Source organism: Dendropsophus ebraccatus, chromosome 12, assembly GCF_027789765.1.
Source record: "Dendropsophus ebraccatus isolate aDenEbr1 chromosome 12, aDenEbr1.pat, whole genome shotgun sequence".
Classification (NCBI taxonomy): Eukaryota; Metazoa; Chordata; class Amphibia; order Anura; family Hylidae; genus Dendropsophus; species Dendropsophus ebraccatus.
The window spans coordinates 72,590,515-72,605,667 of NC_091465.1; the positions used below are offsets into that span (position 1 = coordinate 72,590,515).

At 44.4% G+C, this 15,153-nt stretch overlaps 1 protein-coding gene across 1 annotated transcript in view; it reads left to right on the plus strand.

Moving 5' to 3' along the window:
- The first annotated feature begins 3,217 nt into the window (after positions 1-3,217).
- Positions 3,218-15,153, plus strand: part of LOC138769814 (DNA damage-regulated autophagy modulator protein 1-like) — a 58,482-nt gene continuing 46,546 nt past the window's right edge. Inside the window, exon 1 of the mRNA XM_069948503.1 lies at positions 3,218-3,275. The gene's annotated coding sequence lies outside the window, so the exon portion shown is untranslated. The remainder of the gene's footprint in view (positions 3,276-15,153) is intronic.

Here is a 15,153-nt window from a genome sequence, read left to right on the forward strand (position 1 = left end):
TAGTATTAAAGGGTACATCAGTTCCTGCCTATTTGTATACATTGATGTAACTTTTCTTGAAAAAAAACAAAAAAAACCTAACTTTTACCCCTAAAAGGGCTGATGCATTGAGCTCATGCAAGATGAGCTGTTGCTCCATTTTTACTGACGGAAAGCGCACGTCACATCCACACTTTAAATACATGCGCCCGGTCGTCTTCTAGAAAACAGTTATGTTTTTGTTACGTGGGGAAAACCCATTGAAAGGGGAACTCAACAAACTACTGTCTTCCAGGCAAATTTGTTTGTTTTCATTGTGGTTCAGGGAGACAGGTGCTGCCCAGATGGCCTCATAGGTCTCATACAGCTCACACAATGCACATCAGCCCATAAATGCCCATAAATCCATCTATAAGGAAAAGTAAGGACTGTGCTCTATTCATATAGTGTCATAGGGTTCTCAGCTTGACTTGGTAGAAAGAACACTATTTGGGACATACTGACCTATACTTGTCATATAAACTTCAGTTTGCTCCCGGTTTTTTGTTAAGTTTGCAGTTTAATCCTTATGTTAATGAGGTCGTTTGGCGCACTGGGGGCGGGACTACCACCCTCAGTGCCCTGATACACGTTGGCCACCCCCCTCACCAATGTAGTGACACCCCGATATTCATTAGAAGGGGCTGTGAGGCCGGGCAGTGAGGACAGATCGGTGCACTGAGGGTGGTAGTCCTCCCGTAGTGCACCAAACCACCTCATTAGCATATGGATTAAACTACAAACTTAACCAAAAATGATGATCAAGGTAAAGTATCTACCTTCATCCTTAAAGCCGTGTGCTCTACCAGGACCTAATGGAAGGTTAGAGTCGTCTAACCCGCAGTTAGATTTTCTTTAACTTTTCTGCCACCTGCACCATTTTTGAGACAACGTAGATGGGGCTTAATTGGAGGGAATATGGCTGCTTACAGCCGGTGGGTCTACCTGCAAGTGCGGACAGAATACGGTCCCATTAATTTCTTTGGACCAATACACACATCAGTAGGTGTTATGGATTTCTGTTAGGGGCTCGACCTGTGGTGCAAAAAAAAAGTTTAGCTGTAATCTCATGTGTCATTAGCATCCTTGTTACATGTAATTTGTATTTCGTCCACCAAATGAGACAGGAAAGGCAAAAAAAAAAATCACTGACTGTTTCTGCAAATATTGTTTTTTCCCCTCGATGAATTGTGATATTTATGAGGAAACACGTTGGGAAATCTATCATTGATAGGTTAGATGAGTTTCGAAAACACAAATATCTATGAGTGAGCTGAACTCTCTGTCTCCCCCTCCTCCCTTCTGAGACAGCTGATCAACACAGTAGGATTATACTGTAGGTTGCACTTGATTTCAACCTTATTAACTATGTAATATCTCAATGATAAACTGCCCCTACTGACTGAGTGGCTACCCCCTATAGGAGTGAGACAATATCACCTGCTAAAACAATATCACCTGCTATAACCCCATCAGGTTACATAAAATGTAACTTTTTTCCATAGTAAGATAACACCGCTCCATGATTGTTTGCTATAGATAAACATCTGTGTCTCTTAGAACAAGAACTGCCCCAAGCAGCTTCCACTCCGTTATATAAAGAGGCTTTCAAAGCAAAATCACATGAAGTCGGTAAGGAGCGCAGGGGGAGATTCATAGCACTCTTTTATAGTCAAAGGGGAGATTTATCAGACATGGTGTAAAGTGAAACTGGCTCAGTTGCCCCTAGCAACAAATCAGATTCCACATTTCATTTTCCAAAAAATCTGTGAGGAATGAAAGGTGGGATCTGATTGGTTGCTAGGGGCAACTGCGCCAGTTTCACTTTACACCATGTTTGATAAATCTCCCACAGTCTCTTTGTTGCCCATAACAACCAATCACAGCTCAGCTTTCATTTTATATATTGCTCTGGTAAAATGAAAGCTGACCTGTGATTGGTTGCTATGGGCAACAACGAGAACCTTAGAGATGGCACTGTAAATTTTCCCCCAGTTGTTACTGAACACCAAGATATTGTCAAGAGGCAAAGGGGTTGGTGGCCCTGGGCCAAACTACTGTGCACATGAATAGGGGGTGGGAAAGGGGGATTACACTGTGAAAACTTCCCTCTTGACAACTATATCCATGGATTTTGGCTATAGGCCGGAAAAGGTAAATTCTTAATGGTGGCCTGGGCCAGAGGGAAAAGAAAGGGATCAACTCCAATCATAGAAGACGCCATGAACTGTGTTGTCATCACTTATACGGTCTGCAGTGCCCTGGTAGAGGGTGCACCTACGCAGGTGTATATGTTGCTACTCACACTCAGGCCTTGGAGGAACCCCCACCCTGCGCTGAACCCTTGACTATGCCTCTGAGTTGTGCACTTTGAACAAACCTCTTACGTTAAAAGGGCCAACTTGAAATAAGGTAACCCCGCTGCTGGGATCCCTAGTGATTGCCTGTAAACTGGGGTTAAACTACAGTGGAACTTCTCTGCAGTGCCACCACAGGAAGTAAAAGGAATTACATGGTACTGACTGAAATCAGTGGGCCATCCATTGATGTGTGGGATCCTTCAAACATGAAAGTACTCTCCATATCTCATCTCTGCATCAGCTAAATCAGAAAGCCCTTATAGGGTATATAAAAATAGATCTTTTTAACTCAGAAAACCCTATCAGATAGAGTATACTGATCCATTCTCTAAGAACACATCAGTACAGTGGACACAGTGGCTCCTGAAACCCTTGGTGATCACCTGTTTTTACCATAGAATGTTTTATCCAGCTATATATTTACCCCACATCAGTCACTCAGGACACTCAGGAAAAATGGGGTATTAGATGCAACTGTGGTGTACACCCCCGGTGTGGAGGAACGACCGGTCACTTGCCAGATGGTTAGGTGTGACGCCAGTTCTATGGTGGTTGGCCGAGATACAGCCAGGCTCAGTGATGGTAATTTGTTGTGACGCCAGTGTCTGTTGGGCACACAGGTATGGTGGCACACCTGTTTTATGGGCCAGCTAGTTTAATGGGCCAGCTAAACCTTGTTCCCCCGGTGGTCAGTGACTTGCCGGGCTGTTGCAGGGTCCCTTAGGTACTCATCACGGTGGTCCGAAGTGGAGAAGTGACCCACCTGGACTATTGGTACTGCCACCCACAGAAAGGGGAGATGACCCAAGGAGTGTGTGTACTGTGTCGGGGCTTGACGAGGAATCACAGAGTCTCTTTAGCATAAATATAATCTGGTTTACTCTGAAGATACTTGAGGTAGGCAGTAGATAATACAGCTTTGCCTTGATACAATACTTTACACTTGATGAGATACTTAAAGGGGACCTGTTACCCCGGCTGCCGGGGTGAAGCCCGTCCAGCCCCTTATACTTATCAACTCTCCCAGTCCCGGACTCTGTCCTACCACAGAGAAATCCCCGCCGGAAGCCTGCCTGTTGGAGATGAGTACAGCGCCCATAGAGAATGACTGGAGCAGCGGGACACCACACAACCATTCTAATACATGGACAGGCCAGTCTGCCAGACTAAAATCCTATGCTACAAACCTTCGATTCTGCCCAGTTTACCTCCTAATTTCGCACTTCTCCTTTCTCCTTCGCAGAAATATGTTACAGTTTACTACATGATTACTGAAAGCATACTGTAAACAGAACAATGAACAAAATGAGTACTTCCCCTTTAAATCATAATGTCCTATTTTTTTTTAACTGGCACGGGGAATTGGGGCAGACACAGAAAATTCCCTCTGACTCCAAATGGTGAGAAAGGAGAAGAGCATTTAACTAAATATTAACTTGCGGCTTCACAAATCAGTATGAAGAGCACATCTACCTAAAGACAGAGATTTACAAAAATAATGCTTTTTTTTTTCAAAAACGTGGTGTTTTTCCATATGGTGGTGAAAAGTGTACCGAAAAAATACAACAAAAATAGCAAGTGAGATGGGAGGACACTGTGTTGCCATATATTCTGTCTCTGACTAAAGGTCCTTTTACATTTGCAGATCTTTGGCTGTCCACGGCTACAAACTAATGCAAAATCAGTGTTCATATTGCAGTGCATTTAGTAGGCTTCGCAAATCGAGAGTCTGGGCCGCACTAACATTCACTGTTTTATCGTTCCATATCGGCCATTTAAATGTTTTGCTATTGGCCACATATCCCTTGTTAAAGGGGTACTCCAGTAAAAAATCTTTTTCTTTCAAATCAACTGGTTTCATAAAGTAATATAGATGTGTAATTTACTTCTATTTAAAAATCTCAAGTCTTCCCATACTTATCAGCTGCCGTATGTTCTGCAGGAAGTGGTGTTTTCTTTCCAGTGTGACACAGTGCTCTCTGCTACCACCTCTGTCCATGTCAGGAACTGTCCAGAGCAGGAGAGGGTTTCTATGGGGATTTTCTACTGCTCTGGACAGTTCCTGTTATGGCAGCAGAGAGCGTCCTGTCAGACTGGAAAGAATATACCACTTCCTGCAGGACATACAGCGGCTTAAAAGTACTGGAAGACTGGAGTTTTTTAAATAGAAGTAATTTACAAATTAGTATAACTTGCTGAAACCAGTTGAAAGAAAAAAAAAATGCTGAAGTACCCCTTTAATCCCTTATTAGAAGTGTATGCCAATGCAGGGGCATACTCTTTGCCCAGGGTAGAGGAGCACCATGTGTTTTATGGTAAGTCAGTAGGACATGTTGGAGTTGGAGTACAATTTTTTAGGGATTTGGCTATTGGCCCAATCTCAGTCCCATTGGCTGGACACACAAGGCCCTTCTGTCTGACTAGTGATTAATGACATCCTCTTGACTCGCCATAAAGCCCAGTCAGGTGTGTATGGACGGCACAAGTGTTTACCTAGCTCCATCTCATCCAGCTTTATTATATATCATCTTTCATTCTCTCCACATTTGCTCTCTTCCTGGCAGGGATTACTGCTTCCTTGTATGCCAGTCTCTCCTTCTTCCCTTACCACATTGTTTACATAAAGTCAAGGTTGTATAATGAGCGTGTCCTGGCTTTACCTCTGCCCGGCCCTGTACCTGCCTGCGTGTGGGAAAAGAGCTGAAGGTGGCAAGAAGTGCCTTCAGCCTCATAATGTAACATATCTGCAGCTGGCACACATGCAAAAAAATCTCTCCAAATGTAAAGGTCGCAGAACGAGAAAGGAGGTGTAAACTTTTCACTCTGTATTGTACCATGCCAGCGGCATCTGCTGCATTTCATTGTGGAAGATAGTTAAATTGGAATGGTTACACTTAGACACCACTCGTCCTGATGGTCTGTGTCTATAAGCTTCCCCCCTTATCAGGGTCGTAGATAGGGGTTTAGCCTGGGGGGGGGGGGCGAGTGGGCCCCCAACCGATTATGTTACCCATAGGGAACCTCAGTAGATGACAATGCTTTCCGAATAATAAAGGGTATTTTCTATTACATTACTCATAGTGAACAAGGACTGAGAACAGTGGAAAAGACTTTCTACATTTTTCGCATATACAGTATGAGGCTGCGTTCACACTACGTATATTTCAGTCAGTATTGCAACCAAAACCAGGAGTGGCTTAAAAACACAGAAAGGATCTGTTCACACAATGTTGAAATTGAGTGGATGGCCGCCATTTAATGGCAAATATTTGCTGTTATTTTAAACAACGGCTGTTGTATTGAAATAATGGGCGTTATTTACTGTTATATGGCGGCCATCCACTCAGTTTCAACATTGTGTGAACAGATCCTTTCTGTGTTTTTAAGCCACTCCTGGTTTTGGTTGCAATACTGACTGAAATATGCATATACTGACTGAAATATACGTAGTGTGAACACAGCCTAACCATGTAAAAATTAAAGGGGTTATCCAGCATTGCAAAAACATAGCTGCCTTTTTCCAGAAACAGCGCCACTATCCTCCAAAGCTGGGATGTGGTAGTGCAGCTCAGTTCCAGTAAAAGAGAATGGAACCGAGTTTTAATACCACAAACAACATAGAGGAAGCCATGGCGCAGTGTTTGTTTTCTAAGTAGCCATCCATCCTTTGTTCTATCTCTTTATCTCATATCTATCTGTCTAATATCTATTGGGCAGCATGAGGACTACACCATAGCTGATGGTCAATGACCAAATAGGCAACACCTGAAGCAGATACCCGGAATACTAATAGAGTAAATGTATAGTACAATTGCTGGGTAATAACAATGAATAGTCCCATGCAGTTTAAGGCAACTATACTAAATAATCTATATACCAAAAAACCAGACTAGTGCAACATAACTAAATGGAATAATTACTTTACTAATTCATAGAAACAATACATGACAATACCTCAAAATGTAGGAGAAAGCAGTCCTGACAATCTTGGTGTACAGGGTATATGAGAGCAGCCAATTTATGCCTCTATGTAGTATTTAGACCCAATTTTAGCCCTTATATAGTTCACAGGGTCCCTCTGTGATCTCATATAGTAAAAAGGCCACCATCTATACCCTAACATAGCTTATCCCCCCTTGTTCCTCCATATAGAAGACAGACCCTTTCTGTGCACCCCCATATAGTAGTGAGACCCCTCTGTACCTTCATATTGAAATTCAGCTTCTCTGTGCATCCGTAGTTAGGCCTTCTGTGCCTCAATATAGTGATTATTTCCCTCTGTTTCCATGTAGTAGTAGTTAGGGCCCTCTGTGCCCTCATATAGAAGTTAGACTCCCCTCTGTGCATCTATCTAATATCTAATAGACCTCTCTGTGCAGGCAACCCCCCGCCCCCCCCCCCCCCCAAAAAAAAAAAAGTAGTATCCTCCATGTAGGCATCCCCTCCAAGGGGAAAAAAAACATACTTACCTGCTGTGTGGTTGCAGGTTGCCCAACATTCATGAACAAATAACAAACATACAGTAGAAGTGTACGTTTCAGTGTGTACAGATTATCAGATTCAAAGAGTATAATATGTAATAGCGAAGCAATTACGAGGTGCGTAGCATAAGCGTATCTCTTCTTCGCCCGTGCCTATATACGCAATGACGTGCATACATGTATCACGCAACACGCACGAGGAATGCTAGGCCGCAGTGTTCAGTCAGCTCAGCAGGTCAAGATGTCCCAGCGAGCCTCCCCTTTTGGCCTCAGAGAACTCAAATACATTGTGAAGATAATGGACAGGATGGACTATGATAGACGCCTGGTCACTACAGGGTTAAGAAGTGAATCCTTATAGTGCTAAAACACTGGATTCTGTCACCCTTTCTACACTGACAATTTCACAATGTTCTAATGTGGTGTCCCACTAGGGGTGATGCAGTTGTATACACCCTTCGCAAAAGTCTGTACTTATTGTGTTATTATGGTGATGAAAGTAGTACTAAAGTTCGTCACTAGATATCCCTGTATTATGTATATGTATGTGGGAACTGAACAGCTGAAGGATTACAAAGGGTTATTGTTTTTGTTTGTGACAAGAATCTGTAGACCAGTAGGAGTTCTGCTTTCTTCTTTCCTATCATCGCCCTCCTTTCTTCTTCTGTTAAACTCTTTCACCCACTCACAGAGCACCATACACGCTGGGGAGGAAGTGAGTCACACCAGAGACAGGAAGTGAAGGGTCTTTCGTTCTGGACGTTGTGGAGGAAGGACACATGCTAGATAGCTCTCCACAGTGGTCCTATCTGGGCCCTGGCCCTCTGCCAGGTCCCTGTACCTAAGTCAGTCGTATACAACGTTTACACGGAATGATTATCGGGCGAATTTTCCACGATAACGATCAAATTCGAACGATAATCGTGCGTGTAAACGCGGCGAACGATCGAACGACGAGCGAGAAATCGTTCATTGTGATCTTTTAACATGTTCTTAAATCGTCGTTCATCGTTTGCAAAAAATTCGCCGATCGTTCCGTGTAAACAGTCATCGCCCCACCCCAGCCGCCGTTCTGATCGCCACCCCCGCCGCCGCTCTGATCGCCACCCCCGCCACCGCTCCGATCGCCCCCGCCGCCGCTCCGATCGCCCCTGCCGCGGTCATACGTTACCTGCGCGTAGCAGGTCTTCGACATCCCCGGTTCTGCTCTTCAGTGCACTGATTGGCTGAAGAGGGGAGCCGGGAATTTCAAATTGAAGAGCGGAGCCGGGGATGTCGAAGACCTGCTACGCGGAGCAGGTAACGTATGCTCGCGGCCGGGCCAGCCGGGGCGATCGGAGCGGCGGCGGAGGAGGGGGGTGGCGAGCGGCGGGGGGGTGGCGATCGGAGCGGCGGTGGCGGGGGTGTCGATCGGAGCGGCAGCGGGGGGGGGGGGGCGATCGGAGCAGCAGCGATTGGAGCGGCAGTGGTGGGGGTGGCGATCGGGGCGGCGCAGGGGGCTGCGGTTGACCGTGGGGCCGGGCTGCGGATGAGCGGGGGGCGGACTGTGGGCGGGCCGGGCTGCGGGCGCGTGATCGCAAAACGATCGCAAAACGATTTTTCCCTACGATATATCGTACCGTCTAAACGCTGATCGTTATAAAAAATAATCGTTACTTTGAAATCGTTAATCGTGTGATCGGGCCAATTATGGGTCTGTGTAAACTTAGCATTAGTCAGTACCCCCATGGGTAACAGCTCACTGTTACCAATTTCTTTACAAGTGACTATACAAAGCACAATGCACTGTTAGACTCCTCTTAGGAGAGGACAAGCCAGAGACAACCTCAGCCCACACCGAGGACTAGGAGAAGTCACAGAACAGGACAGTCTCCACAATAGAGCCACAGAGTCAGGAACTGATCCAAACAGAGCAAAGTTTCTTCCCCAAACGTTCATTGGCTTTTTCAAATTGGTGGGAGGAAACTTACACAGTTGCGTACATCATGAAATAAACGTTCACATGTTTGAATATGTTTGAAAATGATCTTTATAACCATTCTGATCATTGAACAAATTGAGGGGGATTTAACCAGCATGCAAGTACGCCGGTCTTATATTAAGCCCCGCCCCATTCTTCGCAGCCGGAATCACTAAGAGGCATACGGCTCTTAGTGAATCCGGCTGGGTGCCCGAATCCTCGCCTGGCGTAACAAATCTACACCTGCTTCCAGCAGGTGTAGATTTGCGCCATGATTTGCCTCTGCGGGCAGGCGTAAATCATGATAAATAAGGCGAGGGAGGAGGCCGCACCTCCTTCTTGTCACGCCCCCGTAAACTCTGCCAGCCCACCCATCGGGCGAGCCAGGCGTACGGGAGGCGTATGCCAGAGAGATGGGGCGAATCTGCACCTTCTTCCTGGCGTTAGCCTCTGGCGTATCCTTTGTAAATCCCACCCATTGTGTTCATACACACATAGAACATTTACGAACGGATTCGCTCATCACTAATTATCAGTTACCCATCGTGACCAACATTCTAAAAATGAAAATTCTAAAGTTTAGTGGCTATCATTTCAAACACCTTCTGTCCATGTGGTAGCTTATATAACTAGTAAAATATTTGTACAAGATTTCATTTACCAGAAATGACTTCGTAGACTCCAAGAAAAATGGCTATAAAGTGTTGTTCACTAGGTGTCTCCCTTCCCTAAAATCTGCTGTTCACTGCCTGTTGTTTGGGGAAATCTGTCTCTAGTAACAGCTAGATTAGGAAAAAAACACAGAAATGATGGAGATGATCTAAATTGATCTGAAATGTAAATCAAGGCTTACCCCTTATCTTTTACCACCCATACAATTCTGGTCAGTTGTTACTACTGCTGTTTTTTCACTGTGTAATTTCCCCTTCCCCCTTCCTTTAGTTTTTCATCATTATAACCATCATCAGCAGTTCATTGCTTAGTGTAACCCATTCCCTTCTGTGTTGCTGCTGTTTCATTTCTCTTCACATAAGACTTTGCAAACGTTATGCATCAGTAACGCCTCCACATACCATGTTTAGTACAGCTTGATCAGTGCACCAACACTATTGCATGGCATAGCAGAGAGGAGTATGTGTTGTGATGGAACTGGTCAGAGGCCACGGTGTTTATACCAAACAGCCCAGCTCTGGTCCTGTTCCCTAAAATAGAAGAGGAATAGCTTTGCGCCATGGAGGGAACTCTCAGGGGCTCAGTCTGACACAGTGCTCTCTGCTGCCACCTCTGTCCATGTCAGCAACTGTCCAGAACAGGAGAGGATTTCTAAGGGGACTTACTGGTTCTCTGGACAGTTTCTGACATGGACAGATGTGGCAGCATAGAGCATTGTGAGACTGAAAAGAAAAACCTTCCTGCAGCACATACTGCAGCTCATAGGTACTGGAAGACTTGAGATTTTTAAATAGAAGTTTATTTGGAAAAAAAAAAAAAAGATTTTGCTGGAGTACCCCTTTAAGGCCGGCCCTGAGGCCACCCAAAAAGGGCCTAAATACCCGGGGATAGTCACAACTAGTGATGAGCGAACATGCTCGTCCGAGCTCGGTACTCGATCGAGCATTAGGGTACTCGATGGTACTTGTTACTCGAACGAGCATCTCGCAATACTCGAGAAAATCTCATCATCCGTTTCCTGTAAGTTTGGGCGCTATTTCTCAGCCAGTAAACATGCAGGAGACTCTTTGGTACATCCTGCGATGACGTGGGACCCATACATGTCGATAGCAGCGATTGGTTGGCCAGATCAGATGACCCTGCCATATAAAACTCGGCGCCGGCAGTGCTCCCTTCAGACATGTGCTGGAAGGGATCAGGGACAGAGCTGCTGCTGGTCAGGGAGAGTGTTAGGGAGGGAATAAGCGTTCCAGTAGGCAGGGAATACTAGCGAAACAACCAAACAGCCCTTGTAAGGGCTTCAAATTGTTTTTAAATTGTATTACTACAGACTGCTGGCTGGGACTTGCAGTGCTGCTACCACGATTTCAGCAGCACACTGTGGTGACCGGCTGCTGGCAGAAAGGGGACATTAGGTGTTGCATACAGACCCCTAAGAAGTGCTCAGTACTATCTTATTGGGCCCTCTACTATATTTTCTGATTTCTGTATTTCTTACACAAGGCATATCTAAGTTCACTACTGCTTCCACAGTGTAAAGGTGCAGCCACTACTAGATTGTATCTCACAGCCCCCTAAAAACTATTGGGGCCACTAGTATATATCCAGATTTCTGTCTTTCTTACTCAAGCCATATTTAAGTTCACAACTGCTTGCACAGTGTAAAGGGGGTGTCACAGAGTGTATAGGTGCAGCCACCAACAGATTGTATACCAGAGCCTCCCAAAAACTAGTGGGACCTGACCACGAGTAAATTTTCTTATTTCTGTATTTCTTATTTTCTTATTACCAAACAGTGCTACAATAAACAATGCAATCTTTGTTGTCTAATTCTGTGTTTGTCTCTCTCTCTCTCACTCTTTTTTTCTTACAATTTTTAAACCGAGTGGTAAACTTTGTCAGTATTCTGTTCTTAAGTGTGTGTCAGTATACAGACCTGTGTCTGTCTGCTGGAATTAAATGATAACAAAACAAAAGAGGAAAAAGGAAAAAAAAAATCAGACCCTGCTCAAACTAAAGAAACAAATAACAATTCTAGTTGTTGGGCAGCACATAATTAGTACGGCAGGACCTCAGGTGATGATCTCTTTGCATGAGACAATTGCCAGATCCTCAAGGAATTAAAACCAGGATGCCAGAGCGACATCAGTTCTGCAGTTATGTTGAGTATTGTGCTGAGATAGCCATGTCCCATGAACATCACATGATGCAGGGAATGTTACTCCAACGGCTACAGTCAAAGTCAAATTCAAAATCAAAACAGCGGTGGGGGGAGAGGTGCAGGGAATGTTACTCCAACGGCTACAGTCAAAGTCAAATTCAAAATCAAAACAGCGGTGGGGGGGGGGGGGGAGAGGTGCAGGGAATGTTACTCCAACTGCTACAGTCAAAGTCAAATTCAAAATCAAAACAGCGGTGGGTGGGAGAGGGGCAGGGAATGTCACTCCAACTGCTACAGTCAAAGTCAAATTCAAAATCAAAACAGCGGTGGGGGGAGAGGTGCAGGGAATGTTACAGTCAAAGTCAAATTCTGCAGAGGAGCAGGACTGGTTTCCAGTGGCCTGCTGATCGCGTCCCCGGGAACCAGCCAGCTGTGTTATCTTTTTTTTTTTTGTGTAGCCACGGCCAGGGCCTTACCATCCCCGGTCGATCGGCATCAGGTGTACCCTTGATGGTGACTGACAGCTGGCCTAGCCAGTTAGCTGTCAGCACCTAGGTTCGTGTTCACTATAAATCCCATCCCCTGGCCTCACTCAAATTTTTTGGGAGGCTCACTTGCTTCCTTACTCAATTTTTAATGGTTCTCTGTGTCCTCACTGCCATGCTATGCCTGGTTTAATTTTTGGGAGGCTCACTGGCTACCGCTTCTACCTTGGTCACTCTTTCCTCACTGCCATGCTGTGTCAGGCTAAATTTTGGGGTGGTTCATATGCTACCTCTGTTTTAATGGTTCCCTGTGTTCTCACTGCCATGCTGTGTCAGGCTGAGTTTTTGGGTGGTTTATATGCCTACCTCTGTTTTAACCAGGCTGTTGTCAAGAATTAGGCATAATGGTGCCATTAGGCAGCCACAGCGGCATCCATACATGCTGCCCCTGCTGTTTTCTATCCATTTCCGTTGTGTTTACATCATTTTCTGAGGTTCACAGATTTTCACACGACCTTCCCTCTACCGAATTTGGATCCCCTGTAAAAATGCTCGAGTTTTCCTTTGACTTCAATGGGGTTCGTTACTTGAAACGAGCACTCGAGTATCGGGAGATATTCGTCTCGAGTAACGAGCACCCGAGCATTTTAGTACTCGCTCATCACTAGTCACAACACATTTATGTTTGGACTAAGCGGCCAGTACAGCCCTGAATTATCCTGGCAGAATCGGGACTGCAGGTAAGTATGCCAACCCGAGGCTGACCCAGATCTTGCTGTCCCTTGGCTATAGCTATAAAGGTACAAATGATGTCCGTTATCTGACATACTGGTGCAGGAATAACCAATGGACGACACATAACCTGGTGAAATTTCAGCAGTTTTGAATATGTTTGCCCACCGACAGACTGAATACTGATCAAACAATAGTGTACAAAGCCAACATGGCAGCCTGGAACAATCCCTTGAACTTCTCCTATGCTGTAATTGTTATCCTTCAGGCATTAGCATATAAAATAACTGGAACTGCTGATGCAATGAGGAAATGCTATGAATGGGTTTCTTAGTAATTTGCTTTCAGCGGAAATCCAGCAATGTACTGTAAATAGCAGATGTTTTTACCTTTCTTGGCAAGTGGGAAGAATATGTTAAAAGGTGCTAAAAAATCAACTCAATAATGCTCAAAAAAAGTCGGTTTAACTTCCATTGCATAATGCTGTAGTATAGAGAACCATAGTGGCTTTTCCTTCACATAGGGCAACTCTTTAAGGTCCCCATTCATTTTATACTTCTGTTTGCTTCCACTGACAGATGATTTAGTTCAAGATAAGGGTCTGGCCAGACTCCTTTGTTCTTGGAGAGATAGGCTACCTCCATAGCAATCTGGCTGCAGCTTACTGCTCCCCTTCCCAGAGAGAACATATGAACGTTCGGCCATGCCAAACAATCATATCTAGTGATGAGCAAACATCCCGATGTTTGGTTCGGATCCCGAACAGCGTGATCGGTTTGGTTCATGTTTGCTGAACATCCACAAACAAATAACAAACGTACAGTAAAATGTATATTTCAGCGTGTACAGATTATCAGGTGCAAAGCGTAAAATACGTATTTAGCCTAAAATACGTAATTACCTTCAGTTTGTAGCCCAATCCACATATTTCACATTGGCATCCAACACCTAAGATACATGCACAGGTAGCCTCCCTTGTCTATAAGCTGCTCTTTATGGTCTTTTAGACTAGTCCTATATTATAAGTACTCTTTGTAAATAGAGGAAATGACCTATTAGTGAACAATAAGGCGTAAAATCTCAGTTAGGCCAGGAAAAGATGTGATATATGCCAGAGTATAGAGCTATCTACTTATCTTAATTATTGGTTGCCTTCCTAGGTTTTCCCCAATCATTCATAACCTCCATTGCAATTCAATATCCCTCTATTCCAGAACCTCAGTGTAGAATGTCCCTCTGAATACACAACATGCAGAAACACGCAGCGCAGAAGATAATCCTCTCTAGAAGAGAAGGAGGCGGCAAAGAATGCACTGTTTTACACCACTCCTGACAATGGACTTAACTCATTGTTAGATTTGTCTTTGCTGCTTATTATTTTAGGGATACTTCGAGATAATTTGTGACTTTTGAGCCTGCAGGTCAGCGCCTTGAATCAAGGACTTGTGGAGGTGGCAATACACGGAGATATGGTCTAATGTAACCTATTGTGTTAATATGCAGCAGAGCTTTACATGCTAGATAGGAGTGAACTAGTTCTGACACATAAAGATTTCATATGATTATTGCTAGCTTGCTTGGCCAAGTAAAACGCTAGACAGGGTGTAACTAAAATGCACAGAGAACTGCAGTAAACCTACGAAAAGGTGAAGGGGCAGTGGAATAACTAGAATTTTATTTAAAGAGCACCTTTGAAGAAATAGGTCATATATGAGACTCGTATGAATGGCATTAGGTTAGAGAGGGGTTAATGTAGGACCCATTACAGTCCCCTAAGAAATTCTTTGTAATTCTACCTACAAATTTAAAGAGACTGGTCCTGTCTAGCTGGTAACTGGTGAGTAAATGGTAAATTTCTGGACAAGAAAATAGAGTATCACATTCAGAATTTTGGGAGAACCTTAGCGGTAAAGCAAGGTTGGTCGTAGGCTTGGTGCAGGCTTGGTGTTTTTTTTTTTTACCTTTAATTCCCAAGAGGATGTATAAACTTTATTGATCAGATAATCAGTTCCTGATTCCTAGGATGGTCAATAATAGTCAGACAGTTAATGGCCACAACCGCACAATGGGGGGTGGGGGGGGTGGTATCAAACTGGTGTAAAGTAGAGCTGTCTTAGTTGCCCCTAGCAACCAATCAGATTCCATCTTTCATTTTTCAAAGAATCTGTGAGAAATGAAAAGTGGAATCTGATTGGTTGCTAGGGGCAACTAAGACAATTCTACTTTACACCAGTTTGATAAGTCTTTTTTTGGCCAAAAAACTGCCAAAATGTTGCTGCCAAAT